Source organism: Microtus pennsylvanicus, chromosome 1 (assembly GCF_037038515.1).
Source record: "Microtus pennsylvanicus isolate mMicPen1 chromosome 1, mMicPen1.hap1, whole genome shotgun sequence".
Taxonomy (NCBI): domain Eukaryota; kingdom Metazoa; phylum Chordata; class Mammalia; order Rodentia; family Cricetidae; genus Microtus; species Microtus pennsylvanicus.
This window is the reverse complement of record NC_134579.1, coordinates 5,338,127-5,358,149: the sequence shown is the minus strand read 5'-3', so window position 1 is coordinate 5,358,149 and position 20,023 is coordinate 5,338,127. Positions and strand designations below refer to the sequence as shown.

Sequence of the window (20,023 nt, the reverse complement as noted above, 5' to 3'; positions counted from 1 at the left end):
ATCATAACTAAGGAAAACTATAACTATCTATCTTCAGCTCTTCAAAGACCCCAGAAGGATATAATATTACCTAAGTAGACAGAAAGTGCAATGTAAGCAACTTCCAAAACTCTAGAATTGACAGGGACATCTTGCTACCTGGATACTCACCCTTCATCCTATAGGTCCATAGTATCTGGAAGATTTTTCCATGAAGCAGGAAATTTAAAAAAACTGTTTTGCCTGTATTGGCAGTTTTTCAGCAACTATCTTCTGTGCACTGCACAATGTCTGGCAGACTCTTTCATGAAGAAGGAACCATGAAGGACTGTCTCACTTCTTTAGGCAACTTTAACAGTCATTTTTCTGTGGGTCCTGCATGTCCAGTTTAGGCAGCATACCATTAAGCAGTCCAGGCAAGAGCAGTTTCTTGCCCAAATAGCTAGAAACTACATAAGGAACCTCTTCAATGCCCATCATCCTTTTGATATAATTGGTACTACCAGAAACAGACATGTCTCATTGCCAAGAAAAGTCTAAGTTCTTAAAGTCTTTTAAATGCTGTGTTCTGTAGGTCTTTCAAGTGTTAAAAGTTATCTATATAACTGAAATATATCTCTATATCTAGAAAATAGAACTAACATGAATAAACATTTGATTATAGATTACTCTCTATTAAACTGTATTTCTTAGTTATGCATTACATTTTTAATGAGCTATACAAACAATATTTTAAACACGAGCAGAAATACATATATACAGTCTAACAAAATTGACTTTAAATTTGTATTAATAGACCAAGATACATACCAATGAAAAAGTATTCATCTTTATATCATACCCCCCTTTAAATGAAAACAAGCATTTATAAACAATAATTTTGGGAATTTGGGCATAGTTTTCTCCAAACTGCTTCCTGCTGTTTTTTGGGCAAAGTATTTTTAATGTTCACAGAGATCTTTTGGGGTTCTTGTTCCATTAAACCACATTAGTCTGGAAAGAATTCACAAGCATCTCATCTTTTATGGAAACAAAAGCAAAACCTTTTTTCCAAAGTAACATATCCTTTGACTCAAATTTTGAAGTCAAGATATCTTTATGTTAGTTTAACTTAGCAGTTCCTAGAATCAAATATCTTTCTTCAGTCGAAAAACTTCAAAGAAAACACAATAATATACATTATCCAGACCCTCTCTGTATTTTCCATCTTTACATGTCTTATTTTTAACTCTTATTTCTTAATAATTAATTATCTTTACTCCTTTAATCTATGACTATACGGTTTTTTCTCTCTCTCCCAAGTCTACGTACATTTTGTAACATGCTGTGACCTGTGCAAAAGTTTCTTGGTGCCGGGCGATGGTGGCGCACGCCTTTAATCCCAGCACTCGGGAGGCAGAGGCAGGCAAATCTCTGGGAGTTCGAGACCAGCCTGGTCTACAGAGCTAGTTCCAGGACATGCTCCAAAGTCACAGAGAAACCCTGTCTAGAAAAACCAAAAAAAAAGTTTCTTGGTCTGAATCTGTCTTTATTGCATATCTATAATCATTCACAAGCCCCATTTAAGAACTCCATAGCTAAAACTGTGAAGCCATTTCTTTTTCTTTTCTTCTTCTTCTTCTTCTTCTTCTTCTTCTTCTTCTTCTTCTTCTTCTTCTTCTTCTTCTTCTTCTTCTTCTTCTTCTTCTTCTTCGTTTTTGGTTCTTCGAGACAGGGTTTCACTGTAGTTTTTAGAGCCTTTCCTGGAACTAGCTCTTTTAGATCAGACTGGCCTTGAACTCACAGAGATCCACCTGCCTCTGCCTCCCAAGTGCTGGGATTAAAGGCATACAGCACCACTGCCCGGCTGAAGGGAGTCATATTTCTGCTTGTAAACAGAGCCCATTTGAAAAAAAAAAAAGATACAGCTACCAAAAAGCTCCAATTGACTCTCATTTTTGTGGGTCTAAAAGTCCTTTATTAAAGCTTTCTGAGGCTTTATATGGAAATTCTTGCCCCATGTTGGAGTCATTTGTAAATGGAAACTACTCATTCATTTCCTGGCAACCTATAACCTAATAATCACACAGAAATTATACTAATTACAGCCCTGTTTGGACAATAGCTGAGATATATTACTAGTTAGCTCTTACATCTTGAACTAACCCATTTCTATTAAGCTATGTATCACCACAAGGCTGTGGCCTACTGACGTAAATTTCTGGTGTCCTTCTCTTTCAGCAGCTACGTGGAGTCTCCTTCACCCTGCCTACTCTCTCTCTGGATCTCTGTTCAGATTTCCCACCTGGCTTTATTCTGCCCTGCCATATGAGAAAGCAACTTCTTTATTAACCAATGGTAATAAAAGATATTCTTAGCATACAGACAGGAATCCCACATCACATACCAATCCCAATTTCTCCCCTTCATCTCCCATCCCTCCCAATTGCCCCATTCTAATCCCCCATCCACTCTTCAGAGGGGATAAGGCCTTCCTTGGAGAGCCAACAAGGTCTGGCATACCAACTTGAGGCAGGACCAAGCCCCTCTCTCTCCAAAAAGGCTGAACAAGATATCCCACCATAGAGAACGGGTTCCATAGAGCCAGTTAATGCACCTAAAATAGGTTCTGGTGCCATGGCCAGCACCCCTCCCAACAAATCACATCACAGGTGACACTAATAAAAAAAAAGATTAGTGGCCTCAAAAACACTTCATTAAATTGATTTTATAAAGCACACTACCTTACTCTTTGTATAATTCCAAGAACTATATTACCCATACTCAAAGTCCTTTCTGGAGATAGACAAAACTGACTTGCTATGATGGTAAGTTTTGGTTATTGAAATTAGAAGATGTTAATTTTCTTCTTTAAATTATGAAACAGGTTATTAAATTGATGAAATTAAGAGCCAAATTTAAGTCTTTGGTCTGTCATTTCTTTTTCTTTCTTTCTTTCTTTCTTTTTTTTTTTTTTTGCTTCTCTTTGTGAAATAACCAACACTGGGTTGGCATTTAATATACAGTGAGGACTAATCTAAAACATTGATCCTCCTGCCTCAGTCTCAAGCAAAATTAGATTACAGGCATGCATCACGACATATGGAGAGTTATGAATATTAAATTCCATTTTAATGGAATTAAATTAAATTAAAATGGATTAAAATGGAATTTCAATCCAGGTTCTTTCAAGTCTTTTACACTTAACTTTCTTTTTTAACTTTATTTATTTTTAATTTATGGAAGTTGGTGTTTTGTCATGGGTGTCCAGTTTCCTGGAACTGGAGTTGCAGACAGTTGTGAGTTGCCATGTGGGTGCTGGGAATTGAACCCCGGTCCTCTGAAAGAGCAGCCAGTGCTCTTCATTGCTGAGCCATTTCTCCAGCCCCTACACTAAACTTTCTTAAGAATATCAAGATATGCCAAGAAGTGGAGGTGCATGTCTTTAATCCCAGCACTTGGGAGGCAGAGGCAGTTGGATCTCTGTGAGTTTGAGACCAGCCTGGTCTGCAGAATGAGTTCCAGGATGGCCAGAACTACACAGAGAAACATTGTCCCATTCAAAAAAATAGATACATAAATGTGTGTGTGTGTGTGTGTATTTATCAAGATACAGCTTATAAAAGCAATAGAAAGGAATTCTACCCACCACATCAAACTAAATTGAAAAAAAAAACACAAAGCCTTTCTAATAAAATTCGAATAAGACAGGGGTGTTTACTCTTCAACTCCTGTTCAGCATGGTACTTAAAGATTTAGCTAAATCAATAAGACAAATAATGGATATAAAGCAAATACGAATCAGAAAAATATCAACATATTTTTATTAGCAAATGATGTGATTCTTTACATAAAGAAATCTAATGATTCCCCTCTATAGATTATAAATACTTTTACAAAGGAGTAGGATATAAAATTAATATGCAATAGTCAATAGTCTTCCTGTAGGCAAATGACAAACATCAATAAAGAAATCAAGGAAGCAATCTAATTAGCAATATCCTCCAAAGAATTAAATATATTGGAACAAATCTAACAAATGAAATGCAAGATGTATACAATGAAAATACTAAAACACTATGCTATATGCTTTGGGCATATAGCAGGGAAGAAATGAGCTAGGCAGGAAAAACTAAACTGAATGCTGGGAAAAGAAGGCAGAGTTAGGAGAAGCCATGTAATGATGCCAGAGACAGACACCGGATGAAACCTTGCTGGTAAGCCACAGCCACGTGACCACAGATTAATAGAATATGGGTTAAATAAGTGTGTAAGGGCTAGCCAATAAGAAGCTAGTGCTAATAAGCCAAGCAGTAATTGAGTTTATACAGTTTCTGTGTGGTTATTTTGAGTCAGGGCACTCGTGAACAAGCAAGCGGCCTTCCTACAACAAAGTTCTAATTACAATTTCACAAAGATAAAAGATTTGTACAGTATAGAGGACATCATCATTCAAGTAAAGGCACAGCCTACAGGATGGAAAAACATCCTGACCAGTTATGCATTTCACAGAAGGTTAAGATCCAGAATAAGTACAGAACTCAAAAAATTAAACACTAAGAAAACAAACAACTTAGTTTAAAAATGGACCATATAACTAAACAAAAAATATCTCAAAAGATAAGATAAAAATGGCTACTAAACATTTTTTTAACGCCTTAGCCATTAAAGAATGTATTCTGGACAAACCAATGCGGCTGCACATATGAACTCACAGTGGCTTTGAAAAGATGCATAAAATCTTTGCAAGCTCAAGCCAGATGAAATCTCAACATGAAGATGGAATTTGACCATGAAATCCCTCCCCTAGTCACGGTGCTATTGGCAGTTGTTAACTGTTAGGAGAGAGGTCAGCAGTTCTGATCTCTGGTAAATCAACCATGCTCCAGAGGAATATCACACATCTAAGAATATTTAGGTCTTAACAAGAGAAAGAAAGAAAGAAAGAAAGAAAGAAAGAAAGGAGGGAGGGAGGGAGGGAGGGAGGGAGGGAGGGAGGGAGGGAGGGAGGGAGGGAGGGAAGGAAAATGGCACAAAGGTTAGATGGGTAGGGAAAATGGGTGGATTGAAGAAATGAGGAGTGAGCATGACCAAAGCAAATTGTATGATATTCTCAAAAAAAAAATAGTAACATTTAAAAAATGGGAAAAAATTACAAGACCTGAAGGATGCTCAATCGTGACACAAGGACGCTTGATCAAGTATGTTCATAGCAGCTTTATTTGTGATAGCCAGAACCTGAAAACAACATAGATGTCCCTCTATAGAGGAATGGATAAAGAAAATGTGGCACATTTACACAATAGAGTATTATTCAGCTGTTGAAATACAAGAACACGAGGAAATATGAAGGCAAAAAAAAATCACCCTGATGAGTTAACTCAGGTCCAGAAAGAAAAATATGGTATGTACTCAGTCATAAGTGGATATTGGCTGTAAAATAAGGATAACCATGCTACAATCCACAGACCCAGAGAGGCTAGGTAACAATAACAGTTTATGGGGGAGGGGGAAGCCCAGATCTCCCTGGGAAGGGGAAATAGAAAAGATTTCATGAGTGGACTGAGCAGATGGAGATGAAAACATGAGTGATCGAGGGAGGATACGGATGAGGATAGTCCCAAGGGGGACTGCAGTCGGCGGCGGATGCATTTCAGGATTGGGTGGAAAGCTGCCATAGGGAAATCTCCCAGGAGTCTTTGGGATGGACCCCAGCTTAAACTCCTAGCGATAGTCGACAAGTAGTCTGAACTGACTGTCTCCTATGAACAGATTGGTGCCTAGCCCAATTGTCATCAGAGACGTGTCATCTAGCAACTGATGGCGTAGATGTAGAGACCCATGACCAAACATTAAGAGGAGTTTGGGAAGAAAGTAGTATAGGAGCCAGAGGGTCAAGGACACGTTGGAAAGGCTCACGTAATAAACTATCTAAGAGGCTCATGGAGATTTAACAGACAACCAAGAAACCTGCATGGGACTGCCCTAGGCCCTCTGCACATCTGTTACAGTTGTGTAGCTTGGTCCTCTTGTGGGACTCCTAACAGAGGGAACAGGGACTCTGTCGGACTCTTTTACTGGATTTCGGGACATGCTTCTCATAATTACCCAGTCTTAATACATGGGGAGGTGCTTAGTCTTACTGAAGCTTGATAAGCTATGTCTTATTGATACTCATAGGAGACTTGCCCCTTTGTGGATGGAGATGGAAGAGGAGGGGATTGGGTGGTAGAAGATGGGGAATAGGGGAGAGAGCCTGGGAAAGGAAGAGTCGGTGGGCTGTGGCCTGGTTATAAAATAAGTAGATGAAATTTTAAAAGAGAAAAGAAAGAAAATGTTTTTAGAAGAATGTTGTGCTGGAGCTGTGCAACAGATAAGAAACTGTGCTGATGTCTATGATCGTATTGTTCACTACTGGTCACTGTCAGAGTTGTGCTACCTGTGGCTTACTTGACCACAGGGACAGATATGAAAGCATCCTCTTTACCCATTTCTCCTTTACAACACATTGTTCACCGTACAATGACCTAAATGTATCTGTCATGGAAAATGTAATGATTTACACCAAAAACCAGTCCAGCTCACCTCCCTGAAGTTTAAGTCAATTCTGTACATTAATACCCTGGAAAGTAGACTCAAAACATTTTTTTCAATCTCGGAGAAAATAAACATCTTACTATAAAGATTATTTTCGATCTAGTCTTCTCTTCTTTACTATAGAATTGTTGATTTATGTCAACAATTGTTGACTGTTCAGTGGTCTCATACTTTTGACTTTTATTTACTTCCACAAAAATGAAGGAATTAAACATCCAAAGATTTAATGGCATGAAACCATCATACAAACTGGTTTTCTCATAAACTTGGGGAAGGGATGCATATTGATTGCTTTTATTTTCATGATGAGTTTTTTTTATTTCATTCTGCTTTTTTTCCCAAAACAGAAAATGGTATTTAAAGTAATTCTCCATAAATCGACCTCATGATATCATGAAATTAGTCTGTTTGCCTTACTTAGGAGGCACAGAAGTTAGGTAAATCTTCTACTCTTAGGCAAATAACTCAGGAAAATATTTCCCATTTCTGAATATGTTCTGTCACTTGTGCCTGCACTGTCTGTTCTAATTGTGCCTGGATTATACAATTATCTCACGGCTGCAGTCAGCTTAATTGAAAGGAATGACGGCGCTTCAACTTAGCTTTAAATTGAGATCAATATTACTGAAATAGTGCAATTTGACCTTGGTGAAAATTTCCCTGTGGCAAAAGATCAAGAAATAGTGTATTGCTCAATAAGATATATGTGTCTCACTATGCATGTTAAAGATTAAAAATAAATGAGTAATGATGCTTTCTGTATGAGAATGATTTGGTTTGATTTTTTTTTTTTGACACACAGTCTTACTATGTCAGTTGGGCTAGGCTCAAACACATCTACCACTTACCTTCAACTCCAGAATGCTTGGTTTGTAGGCAGGCATACTCTGGCAAGTTGTACTTGTGGGAATTGAGTCCTTGTTTTCTTCTAGTGGAGGATGCAGAATCTAGGTCCTTGGGTACGCTAGGCAAGCATTCTGCCACTGGGATCCCTTGTTAGCCTTTGATATCTTACATAAACTTTCAAATAGAACACGCTTCCAGAAGTAGTGACAGAGAGGTCATCATGTTAGGTGAAACACAGGAGACCCAGAAAGACAGACATCACAAGTTTGCTCTGTGAATTAAAAAGATGAAAGTCTGGAAAGCAGAAAGGACACAACTTGGGAAAGAAAGAAGATTCAAGCGAGGGGAAAATCATCAAGGTTTTAGGTAATAGTGGATATGGGTACAATCAAAGCATCTTATAGACATGTATGAAATATATACCAAAGCCAAGTACTTTGTACAATTACTATACACTAATAAAAGAATCTATTTTAAAAAGAACCCATAAGAAGGAAATACCTTGTTTGAAATCCTTTCATCACTCTTGAACTGAAAAACTAATTCTGATGAGATTCACCAAGACCTGGGCCTCACTGGTGTAGTCCAATGTCTATGGAAGAGATCTAATGTACTCCTTCTGCATTATCTTCCGGCCACCCAGAGGAAACTTACTAAGGGCTAGGATGATGTCCTGACTGCTGGCTTAAGCATCTGTGCCCTGAATAACAATGGAATCCCTCTAGGGCACAAGGTTCTACTGCAGCTTTCAAGGTGTGTTTCATCACCAAACCTAAGCAAATTCATTTCCTGTAGGAGCAGCAGCAGAATGGCTGAAAACTTAGATCCCTTGCTTTTACAAGTATGATCTTTTCTACACCTTCACCTAACATAGGCTGTTCCCCTGGATTTGCTATCAAATTGTTGCTTTCAATTGCACAAGTCCAAGTGCACCATCCGAAAACATTCTAAAACCTGAGGCCTTTAGCTTCACAATTCAAGCTTGTTCCTATTTCATTCTTAAACTGAAGGACAGAACCTTTTTGAGTTTTGCATTTTCAGAATATCATCCTATCTCTTGAGGGCAATGTCACTACAGAAATTGCTGAAGTTGGCGACACTCTCAATCTGCCTGTTGAGGTGGCATGTAGCCTTGGACTTCATTGCTGTCACTGACAGGGTTTACTATCCAGTATGCTGGAGGTAAAACCAAGATGGTCAATACAATAGTGAAGAAAAGGATGCTTTCTACTCTGAGGGTTGTAAATCTTGACTTCCTCTGGAGACCTTTCCATTGTGTTTCCTAAATAAGTCTCCCCGTAGTAACATTGACACATATTTGTAAGACACAGGGACTATTCACAGCACAGGGAATCGAGTTAAGAAATACATGAGGGGATAACAATATGAAATAGATGCTAAGGTTGATCTGAGGTGACCACAGCTCAGCTAACATTCACTGAGTAATAGAGACCCGGCAGTATGTCGGTAGATGGCATCTCAGTTAAATATAAGATGCAAGAGAACAAGGATGGTGTCGCCAACAGAAGGAAGATGGGCTGGAAGACACAGGCTTGGTCTAAAAATTCACTTTGGATCATAGGGAGTGCTGGCACGTGAGAGAGCAGAAAGGAAATCGATGTGACAGGATTTTCCCAGAAAGATAAATCTACAGTCACTCCGAGGCTGCAGGTCTGTCCTGGTTGGGTCCACCAAATGGACAATGGGTGTATATCTGCCTAAAAAAGTCTGTCTCTCATCTGCTATCCATAGGGACCTGGTTAAATCTTATAAAATGCCTGCCTTCCAGGAACCAGTCACATTCCAAGGTCACTCAAAACAGATTTTGGTAAATCCTTGTAGGCTGATGAAACTCTGTTTACAGGGATCTGAAAGGAACGTCTGAAAGGAAAAACAAAACAGAACAGCAACAGCAAAGGTCAAATATTCTCTCAAGGTCACATCTGAGCAAAGCTCTATTCCAAGATATCTCTAGCATAAATCACGTGAGTGGAAAGAACCTGAATAAACCTTGAATTCAGTACCTACTTCCCTTCCTCCTTCCTTTGTCCCCAACTCTGATTCTTTTTCAGGAAATGCCTACTTTGTGAAATTGTGGGTAAATAGACCTCCTCTGGGGCCAGTCAGTAACTGTTAGGACCACAAAGGCACTCTCCAAAACCTAATACGCCCATATCTACCCCTCATCTGACCCTCAGTTTATTTCTAGCCTTCCACAGTGGTTTTAAGGAGTCTGTCCAACGATAAAAAGTTAAAGGGAAACAAGATCGTCTTCTTTTAAACTGTTCACAGAAGGGTGGTTCGCGTCATTTCCAGATTCCAGGAACAGATAATCTTCAAGGTATCAGTGGAGTTAAAGGGACGGGACTTTTCCCCTCCCCTCTCTTCCCCAGGCGTCAGTCCAAGGGGAGGGAGGGGACGAAAGAAACTGGCAGGTGGAAAAGTGGAAGAAGCTGGAAGAGCAGGGTGTTGAGGGGAGCCCCCCGGGCGTCGGCCCTCGGGCTAGCTGGCGTCTGGAACCCGCCCTGGAGCTGCGCCCCAAGCTGCAGCGCGCATTCAGCTCGCCCGCCCAGGAGCAGCTGGGACGCGCCGCTGTCGCCCGCGCACGATCGCGGTGGGCTGTGGACCTGAGCCCCTGAGCTTCGCTAGGGTGAGTACGGAGAGTAGCCCCGAGTACCAGTGAGCGCTCTGCGAGATGCGGGAGGCGCGCGGGTGGGGAAGGTGGCGCGGCCCCAGCCTGACAAGCCTTTGGGCAGGGGCTGGGGGACCGGGTGATGGTGATGGTGACAATTCTTTCCCCCTGCTACTTTGATGGAACAGCGCAGAACTGAAGCTAGCCCTTTGCCATTTGCCCTCAGCCTCTGCTTCCCTACGGCTAACTTTGAGGAGCAGGCAGCGTCACGGTCATGGGTGAAGCAGGTGGTCTCCAGTGCGTGGAGGGATCTGGTCCCAGACCTTGGGGAGAAGAGTGGGTTCCAGATAGTGATGCCAACACCCCTTAGGGTGCAGGCACCGAGTGAGCATGCCAAGGATAGAGGCTAAGGTGTACAGAAATCCTTCTGGAGGTCAGGAGTGTCATTAAATCCATCACTTGGTCTTATCTGGAGACGATCAAACAGAAAACGGAAGATCTGTGTAGGAGTTTGGAAGGGTGTAGACGAGAAACCATGGGTAGTTTTCCAACTTGACTTTCCGTGGGTCGGGATCGATGAAGGAAAGCGCCAAGCACACCCTCACCTCGCCTCCACAGAGTCTCCAGCTGCTGTGGGGGTTTGCCCAAGAAAGGTTTGTTGGCCTCATCTTGTTTACAGGGACCAATAAGCAAAGAAAAGGAGGGAGAAGGGAGTGAGGGGCCATGCTTATTCTTCAAGTGCCTGCACCCTAAAGGGGATGAAAGTGCCGCATCTGCATGCTAGAAGTTAAGGAACGAAATGGAGGGATGCATAGCATGCAAAAGCACAGAGGCTGGCATTTGGGATGCCTTCAGTACCCAGTTTGGTTTGCTCACTGGGTAAGAACACGACCAACATGCACTGCCACGCACTTGAAGAAAACAGACAGAGACTTTGTTTTTTTTTTTCTGTAGCTAAGTAGTTCCTAAGCACCTCAGTGATTGTAATACAAGATGATATATGATCATTTTAGATGACCTAAGCAGGTAGTCTTCCCAGCCCTCTCTCGAGTTTTTTCTGGAGTATCAAAGTAGCTGTCCCTTAAGTGCATTATAAATAGTACTAATTTCTAGACAAAAATATTATTTTATTATTATTATTACTGTTATTTCAAATGAATTTTGTTTCTATTTTATTTACATATACATCTGCAAATTTAGATATGATGACAACAATGCCGTAATATTTACATGTTATTTGCCCTATTTGTCTGTTTATAGGGAGACAGACTGAATTTGGCTGTCTTCCACTATAGAAATGACAATCCCACACAGCCGAAGGAGGTGGAGGAAAGAACCCTTTTCCAAGGCTTTCAATTCCTCCTCCCCCTCTCTCTCTACTCTGTAAACTTAAGAGCAAATCCTAATACCATCACTTCCAGTCTTCTCATAAAGCAAAGTAGTTCTTGCCTCTGTCCATCCCATTCAAATCTGCTCAAGGTCAGTTCTGTAAGGAAAATGCTCTTCACTGAGCTCACTCAAAGGTGGTCCTTATCCTGTGTTAGGTGTTCTTCAAAGAACTGAGATGCTTCAGGATAAATGTTGTACCTGCCTGGTATTAGGCAGGAGTTTCCAGATGTACCAAATAACTTCCTCATTTTTAACAAAAAAAAATTAGGAAAATTTCCCATGCACTCCTTAGTTATTTGTTCAAGCTTCACCCACCGGAGCTTATTGCTGTGATAATGGTTGTGTTCTAAACAAACAAACAAAAAAAATGCTTCACTCAGACAGTAAAGCAAGGGCTTTGCTCATTAGGGTGAAGATGCAAAGAAGAACACAGTGTTTGCCCCTTGCCTCCTTGGGTAGCCTCCATGCAGCACATTGGAAAGGTTCTTTAGATTCTTTAGTGTGCTTTTCTAAAGGTCCTTAAATGCATTGCTCTTATAAATACTATCACAGGACTGCTGGCTATAGCGTGCATCTCTGCAAGGAAATGTTTGTTTTCACTTGAAGTTTGGAACATATAGTTTTTCATAGGCTTCCAAAATCATGATGTCTTCATTAGAAGTAAAAAGATGTCCACAGCTATCTTCTAGTAAAGGTGGTCCTCTTCAAAACGATTAGCTGTTACTGAAAAAGTTTCAAGGACACCTGAAGGACACTTTCTAGTGTATTACTGCCAAATGGGCAATGTAAAACGAGGTGGATATGGTTTTTCTCTGTTTATTTTATGTGCACGAGTGTCTGTTCATAATGTACATTCAGTACCCACAGAAGCAGAAGAGAGCATCGGATGCTCAGGTACTGGACTGATAGATGGTTGTGAGCTGCCATATAGGTGTTGGAAACTGAACCTTAAGTCTTCTGGAAGAGCAGCCAGTGCTCTTAGCTCTTGAGCCATCTCTCCAGTCCATGAACATACTGGTTTTAAATGGATGGCAGAATTCTCTTATTCGACATTAATTTTGTAAGTGAGAGGGATGCTTTTTAAGCAAAGAAAATGTGATGCAATGGCTGCTACCAGATCTCGTGTTCCCTAAGGAGGTATCTATAGTCATCCAGCGCAGACCCACATAGAACCTTAGTTCCTGGGCTGCAACAGAAATGATCCATCCACTTGAAATCATAACAAGAAATGTCTCAGAGCTGGAAAAGGCACATGAGTAGGTCAAAATGACATCAATGAGTATACCTGAGTATTTGAGAGCTGAGACTCTATAAATTGCCATCCTCCCCAGTTCCTTCATGATTTTTTCTTCTCTCAGCTGTTATTTGTGGCCATTTAACACACATTGTGAAATTTCTATTTGTTTCTGGGTATGTGGGAAGAAATTACCTTTCTTACAGCAGGAAACGTTGTACCAAGATATCCTAGCCATGCATGGCACAAAGCTCGTCTTTGGAAAATAGAACCTGCCAAGAGGTTGTCAGAAAGCAGTGGAGTTGTTTATCATAGTTGTTTATCATACCAGGTGACGACAACAGAAAGTGGTGAGATGTGGTGGGATTTTAGGGTATTTGGAGGTAAAAAGGCAAGACTTGACAGACAGTTGTGGTTGGTGACAGAAGGAAAGGAATCAGTTCATTCCTGGATTTGTGGGTGGAGCATCTGGAAGACGGCAGTTGCCACTGAGCATCATGGGAAACTGACTGGCAAGAATAAGTAGGTTCCGTGCAGCTTATCTGACATCTGTGCAGAGGCTTCATGGGGGTCGTTGGGACAGAGCTCAGGGGAGGAGAGTTAGGGATAAAAATGTAAGTCATCCATTTATAAATGGCATTCAAAACCATGAGGAAAAAAATCAGAAGTCAAAATGGTTATAGAATCAAACAATGTGAAAGAGTCCAAACCATGAATATTGAAAATGGTAGGAGCAAGAAAAGAGAGTTAAGCAGTAGTAATCAAAGCAGTCAGGAACTTGTAGAAATGTGTGTGACCAGAGACATCAGATAAAGAAAAAAATGCTGTAAGAAGGAAGAAGGCCTAGTTATGTCCAGGCTGCTGAAGTTGTCAGTGATGTGAGGACAAAGAATTACTTTAGAATTTAAATGACCTTTGGGTTAGTCAGCTTTCTATGACTGGATCAAAATATCTGAGAAAATGAAATTGCACAGGGTTCAGTCTATGATAGCTGGGCCCTGTTGAGTTGGGCCTGTGATGTCACAGTGCATCACTGAGGGTGGGAGCAAAGAGGGAACGCCATCTCCCCTTCACACAGCTGATGACCTAATTACCACTCTTCCCACCTCCTCAAGGCTGGGCCACCTCCCAATAGTCCTCCACACACAGACAAGGCCTTGGGGGTGGGCATTCAAGATCTAAACTATATCTCAGCTGAGGCTGGATCAAGCCTAACCCATAGAGAGCTAGAGATTCTCTAGGATACACACGGAGACTAGCTTTGAAAGAATTTCTCATGCTCTGGCACTCTTTATTATATTTAAATCTTTAGAACTTCATATATGAGTATTCTTTTTACATTATTTCCATCCTTCTTCCTCCCCTTCCACTTATAGAACTTCTAGCCATGTTCATATGAGTCATTTCAGTCAAAATGATAATGATGATTAAATATTGATTCATAACATTGAACAAAAATTGTAAACCTAGTCGTTCTAATTCCTGGAATTTTTCTTTGGCATACAGCTATATTTAGGTAAATGAATATATATTCAAAGTTAAGCGAACAATTGAAAAATTATTAGCATGTATAAATTTAAGAAGCAAAATAAACTGTGAATATCCATTCAGTGAAAAGCTTTCCAACTGTTAAAATTATTAAGGCAGCATTCCATGTATTAAAATAAAATGATCTTTCATGTACATTTAACATGAACAAAAAGATAAGACTTTCTGGATAAACAAGGTTATAAGCCAAAGCTTGTCTAAAAATCCAGAGACCACAGTGGTTACTTATGGGGAGGGCAAGTTTGTGGTAGAGTGTACTAAGAGATGAGGTGCTGCGAAAGTGGGCTTTTGTTCTGTTCTGTTTCATTTCCAGTTCTGGGGAGGGAACCTGTGCAGGGTCTTGTACTTGCTAGGTAACCATTCTGTCCCTGAGCAACACTTAATGCCTTTGAATTATAGGCACACGGGTACCTATTCAAAACCCTAAATAAAATTTTATGCATATTTTGAAGCATGTCATTTAAAATAATAAGAGGAAAGAAAAGATGTGGTGGTGAAAATGAATGCTATATATAGCACAAATCTTTGAGGAGTTTTCAAAAGGAAGATTAAAGGTAGCTGGAGGGAGCCTTGGAGGTTTGGTTGTAAAATGGGAGCCATTAATGCCAAAATTAAACTACAACAGAAAGAAGAAAAACTGACTTAAAAAAAATAATGAAAAGGACAACAGGAGAGCAGATTCTTTCAGCAAGCAGTATGAGTAGCATTTCGGGCATTTGTAAGAAAAAGAGGTACCATGGCCAGGAACATTGAGAGAGGCATTTTCTAGAAGCCTTCAGGCATGGACCTGTGCTTTGGCCAGCATGCTGCATGCCCAAGCTCATGGCTGCATGGGTCATTTGTATAAATTACTGTGATCAAGGCTCCATAGCTAATGTAATTCCTCCCTCAGCCTTCTCATCAAGGTTCTTCTTACCCTTGAACGGCACTACCCTTAGCAGCTGGCCAGCGGCTTGTGAACTCATTAAAAATTGAGTTGGTTTAGAAAGCAGCTTTTTTTTCTCGGATCTCCTTCACCCTCAGCAGTATTCTACCGTACTCTGTATTTAGGAACCTGAGAGGCCCACAGGCATCCATCTTCCTCACTACTTCCAACCCCTGTCAGTTAACTTGCTAAACTACTTTCCTTGCCCTGGAGCCCAAGGTCTAGCTTGCTCCCTCTGCGTTCTGAATCCTCCAATAATCTTGCTTCAACCCCCTCCAAACATCAACCTCTTCCTTACTAAGAGATACCATTGTGTAAGTGAATTATTAACATGCGATCACCCCCCTGCCATGTTTAAACCACTCAGACAAGCAGAGAAGCTTCAGGTGATCCTGAGCCCTTCAGCTCCAGTCCCAGCTAGTCTTCTCTTTGTCAGACAGCTTTGAATGAGGAAAATTAATTCACACCTGTGTCACCATCTCCCTGTTGTTAATTTTTTTCCCCTGCCACTGTCTGGCTCACATTCCCACCACCCGGGAAACCTTGTCTCCTTGGACTGCTTAATTATCTTTAAGAAAGGGAACCATTGGAGGCTTCTCCCATAGGCTCCGAAATTCATCTCTTCAGTTTCAAGTCAAAATGGCGCCATGCTGACCCACCTCCTGCACTTGAAGAGATGCTTCTGGATGCCTCAGTGTCTACGGTCTGTAGCCATCTTCTCCATTCAATTCTATCTTTCTTTTTCTCTTTTACTCAACAATACTTAAGAATCAAACAGTAAAATAAAATAAAATAAAGACATAAACAACTGTCTTTTTTCTTTTCTCTTTCCAGAGAATAAAATAGTAGATTCAGATCGTTGGAGGTAATTTCAGATAATGAGGACTCTCTAAAACCTATCAATAAAATGACAGAAAGCTCTCTTGAGATCTACCGTGATTTCACTCACCACCCTCTCCTCAATGGTAAATATGAAGTATTCTACGTGAGCTGGGGGAGACTCACAGTGGTCCCACTGTCTGCCTTCCAAATGCTGGGGTTACAGGCACAAATCACTGTGCCAATCTTTAACTTCCGATGACGCTGTCCCAAGGGCTGATACAAACTGCATCATAGTTTTCGTGACTGAGTCGTTCATTGGTTCTTCTTAATTTCTCCTTACATTTCTGATATGGAAATAAAAGATAAAATTTGTGGCACTGTTATTGATGGAAAACTGATACTACTGAGAAAAAGCCATAGTAGGAAAGTGCCTATCAAATAAACATGGTACTTCTGTTTATTTCATTCATATCTTAAGTTTCAGCTAAACGTCTTGATATTAAACTTGACTCCCTGCTTTAGCTTGAAAGGAAGGACAAGCAAGAGATAAAAAATGTTTAACCAACCTCAAAGTGTCCCAGGGTTTAGTGTAAAAGGCAAGAATATTCAAAAGAAACTGAGTCCCCCACATTCCAACAGTGTCACCTAGTGCTGTGACAGTACAGTAGTTTCACAGGTAGCTCCAATGGGATACAACCTACATTTGAGGAAAGTATTCCGTCTTCCATGTATCTCTCACAACCTACATTTGAGGAAAGTGCTCCATCTTCCATGTATCTATCACAAACTTCACTACTGAAACCGCTGGAGATCAAAATATTCACATACTGAAGATCCCACACAGTCTATAAGTTCATAATTATACTCTGCTGACTCCTTTCAGCGTTTAAAGGACTTGCATCTCATCAGAGAGACTCCCAGATTCCTTCCTTCCCACATTCCTAGATTCAAGTCAACCAGTCAACCTCTGTGCCCTCTTGAACCTACTCTGCTCTCCGGAGCGCTCATTACTGAATTTAAAACTTTTTTTCAAGACAGGGTTTCTCTGTGTGACAACCTTGCATGTTTCTCATTGTAGACTAGTCTGGCCTCAAACTCACAGATATTCACCTGCCTTTGCCTCCCAAGTGCTGGGGTCAAAGGTGAACATCGCCATACCCTGCAACCTGGAACTCTTTCAATACTTTTCATGTTCACCTCCCTGACTATGCCTTGCACCCCATGGATCACCTTCCCATATTACCACTAACTTAATTTTAGAATAAATTCTGACTTATGCTTACATTATTTCTCTGTAGTACCTTACCTGCCTGTCCAATATATCTCAAGACAATGTCCCTCTGGCCTGTAGGGGACCCTCCATTTCTCACTCAGAGCTATTGCCCATCGGGTCAAATTCTTAGTCACTTGCCGGAACTTTTTCTCCCTTTCCCTGAGTACTTTCTTCACCAGCCCCAGTCTTTTTACCTTTCGTGAGCTTCCATGTTGTACTACGTTTGTATTTTATTTACATGTGTGTCTCTTCTTCCAGTTAGGCCAGTGAATTCCTGTAGCGGGGAGCCGAGTCTTCTGGTCTTAGTGTCAGGAGACAGACAAACCACTGAGCTCTGCACAAAAGAGAAAGTTCCGAGTACCGATCAACAAATCACATCAACAACTATGCCACCGCTGTAACATAATTAATAAAAACCAAGAGAGAAATTTGGGGGTTCAACCTGAAGATTAGAAAAGCAAAGCAGTCAGCCACTGGCTCTTAACCTCTACCTCAGGTTAAGAAAATGAATGGATTCTGCTTTCAGGAATCCTCAGAATGAGACTGACTGCAACTTGTCTCCTTCAGTCTTATATTCCTCCCTAGTGCTGAGATAAAAGGTGTGCACCACTACCACCCAGTTTCTATGGCAAACTAGTGTGGCTACTGGGATTAAAGGTGTGTGTCACCACTGCCTGGTCTGAAAGGCTGTCCAGTGCGGTTGTTTTACTCTCTGATCTTCAGGCATGCTTTATTTATTCAAATACAAATGAAACATTTCTACACACAGCCACTCTGCAGTGGGAGTGATTTCCTAGAAACCTTCTCAAATTTTTCTCTTTCTCTGTGCAGTGATGACTGTCTCTGACATTTTGGTTCTCTCAAATTCGTTCATAAAATTAGGAGAAAAGAAAAACCCAGAAGCTTCGTCACACAATCTTCTGTGCCTACCATCTTCAAGCCAGATAGCCAGTTCTTTTATATAACAAATAGTCAAAAGAAGAAAATTTCAGAAACTCTCTCAATAACCCATTTTAGTATTCTAAAGCTTTTTTTCATATATATAATATATATACATATATGTACACAGAGTAACATTACTATAGTTATTATAATATTTTCAAAATAATAATATGAGGCTACCTACATTTTTATCAATATTTCATATGTTTGGAAATAATTTTAAGCAATAGTAATGAAAACATTTCAATTGATTAAGAAGTTTATAATATACTTCTTTTACAAATGCCTAACTTTCTAGTTTACCCAGAAGTCTCTGCCTGCAATTAAGCATGTTCATTTGTTGCTTTTCTTTTGTAAATAATGTATTAGTGTATTAGCACACAAATTGTGAATTAATAGAATAAAAGCATTGGGGATTATTTTGTTCAAGTGAATACTAGAATATGTACATTAAAACAGTTCAAGTTTGTGTGGCAGCATTTTATATTTAAATTGATATTTCATATCTTACTACATTATATAACTATGGTTTTATCTTCTAATACTTTGATTTTTGAAGTATTATTAAAACTTTATAAAATATATAATCCATGATTTTGTTTTCTAGTTAGCCTTGTAAGCAAGGTTTCTGAGTACTGCCTTAACAGACAAATGACTTCAGAAGAGACTAACCTTACCTTCATAAGCAAGTCTAGAAAATAACGGTCAGTAAGTTGGCTGCATCTTCTTAAAACTTTTCTTAAATGATTGCAATAATAAACTACAGGTTTGGAAAGTGGCCCTGTCAATGCTCTGCCTGAAGAGCCTCCTGTTCAGCCACTGCTCACAGTACTGATAATTTAAGCTCCATTTTGTTCTTCCTTGGAGTCCAGGCAGCTGTGTTTGACAAGCCAAGGACCCGTCAATCTTTATTATTCTGGTTGAAATAAAAGCAGTGGCGCCCTCACCTCCATCTTTTATAACTAAGTCTAGGTTGTATGCTGTGGAGGTTTTGATTTTGACAAGAGGAGCCCAGAATTTATGTGATCAAAGAACCATTTTCTCTGAAATTCATCTGTAGCTCGCTCTTCCTTAGTTCCTGATTTGGTTCAAACTGTCATCACCAATTTTATGAAACACTAGAAGAAAATAATTTTTGTTTTATAGTTGTAATCCTAAGAAGGGCATTGAATGACGGGTTAAAAGGCTGGACAAAAATTTGTCTAAAAGAAATTTACTAAGACTAAGCTCTTCCTCCTAGTCTATTCTTACATTAAAAGTAAATACAAAGTCTCACTGAACATCCCTGCTACCACTGAGCTCTGGGGATATAGAGAAAAATTTGCTAAAATTACTTTATTCTTTTAAAAGCATACCACACTGTTTTTAAATTGCAAATAAGCAATATTGCAGATACTAAGGAAGTTCCTATTAAAAAGAATGTCACATATGGGAATGAGATGTATCTCTGGGAGCAACTAATCTGCTGTAATACAGAAACATGTAAAACTCCTATTGCAAGGTAAGAAAGCATGTGTTTCCTGAGAGCATACGTTTTTGTTGGTGGCACACAAAAGTAGTATCAGATCTCCACCACATAAAAGGAAAGGCTGTCCGTGCCCTGGATACAAAGTTACTAAATAACTGCAGGGAGAATTTAGAATGATATTGCCTGTGAAGCCATGAGTACAGCCATAGTATCCTGAGAAAGTTTGGTGGGTTTCAAAGCTGCATTCAAATACACTCCTACATTTCATCATCCCAGGAGGATAGGCTTAATTATACTCACTATACAGAAGAGGGGACTTGATTCCAAAGAGACCGAGATTATGCTTGGTTCCAAACGTGATTTGAAGACATTATTTTTTAGATTTGCTT

The 20,023-nt window shown here is 40.0% G+C and overlaps 1 protein-coding gene across 2 annotated transcripts in view; it reads left to right on the top strand.

Moving 5' to 3' along the window:
* Positions 1-9,728: 9,728 nt before the first annotated feature.
* Htr1f (5-hydroxytryptamine receptor 1F) overlaps positions 9,729-20,023 on the top strand; it is a 119,788-nt gene continuing 109,493 nt past the window's right edge. Inside the window, exon 1 of one of the 2 annotated variants that reach the window (XM_075952104.1) lies at positions 9,729-10,051. The gene's annotated coding sequence lies outside the window, so the exon portion shown is untranslated. The remainder of the gene's footprint in view (positions 10,052-20,023) is intronic. The other variant, XM_075952170.1, reaches the window with a different exon arrangement.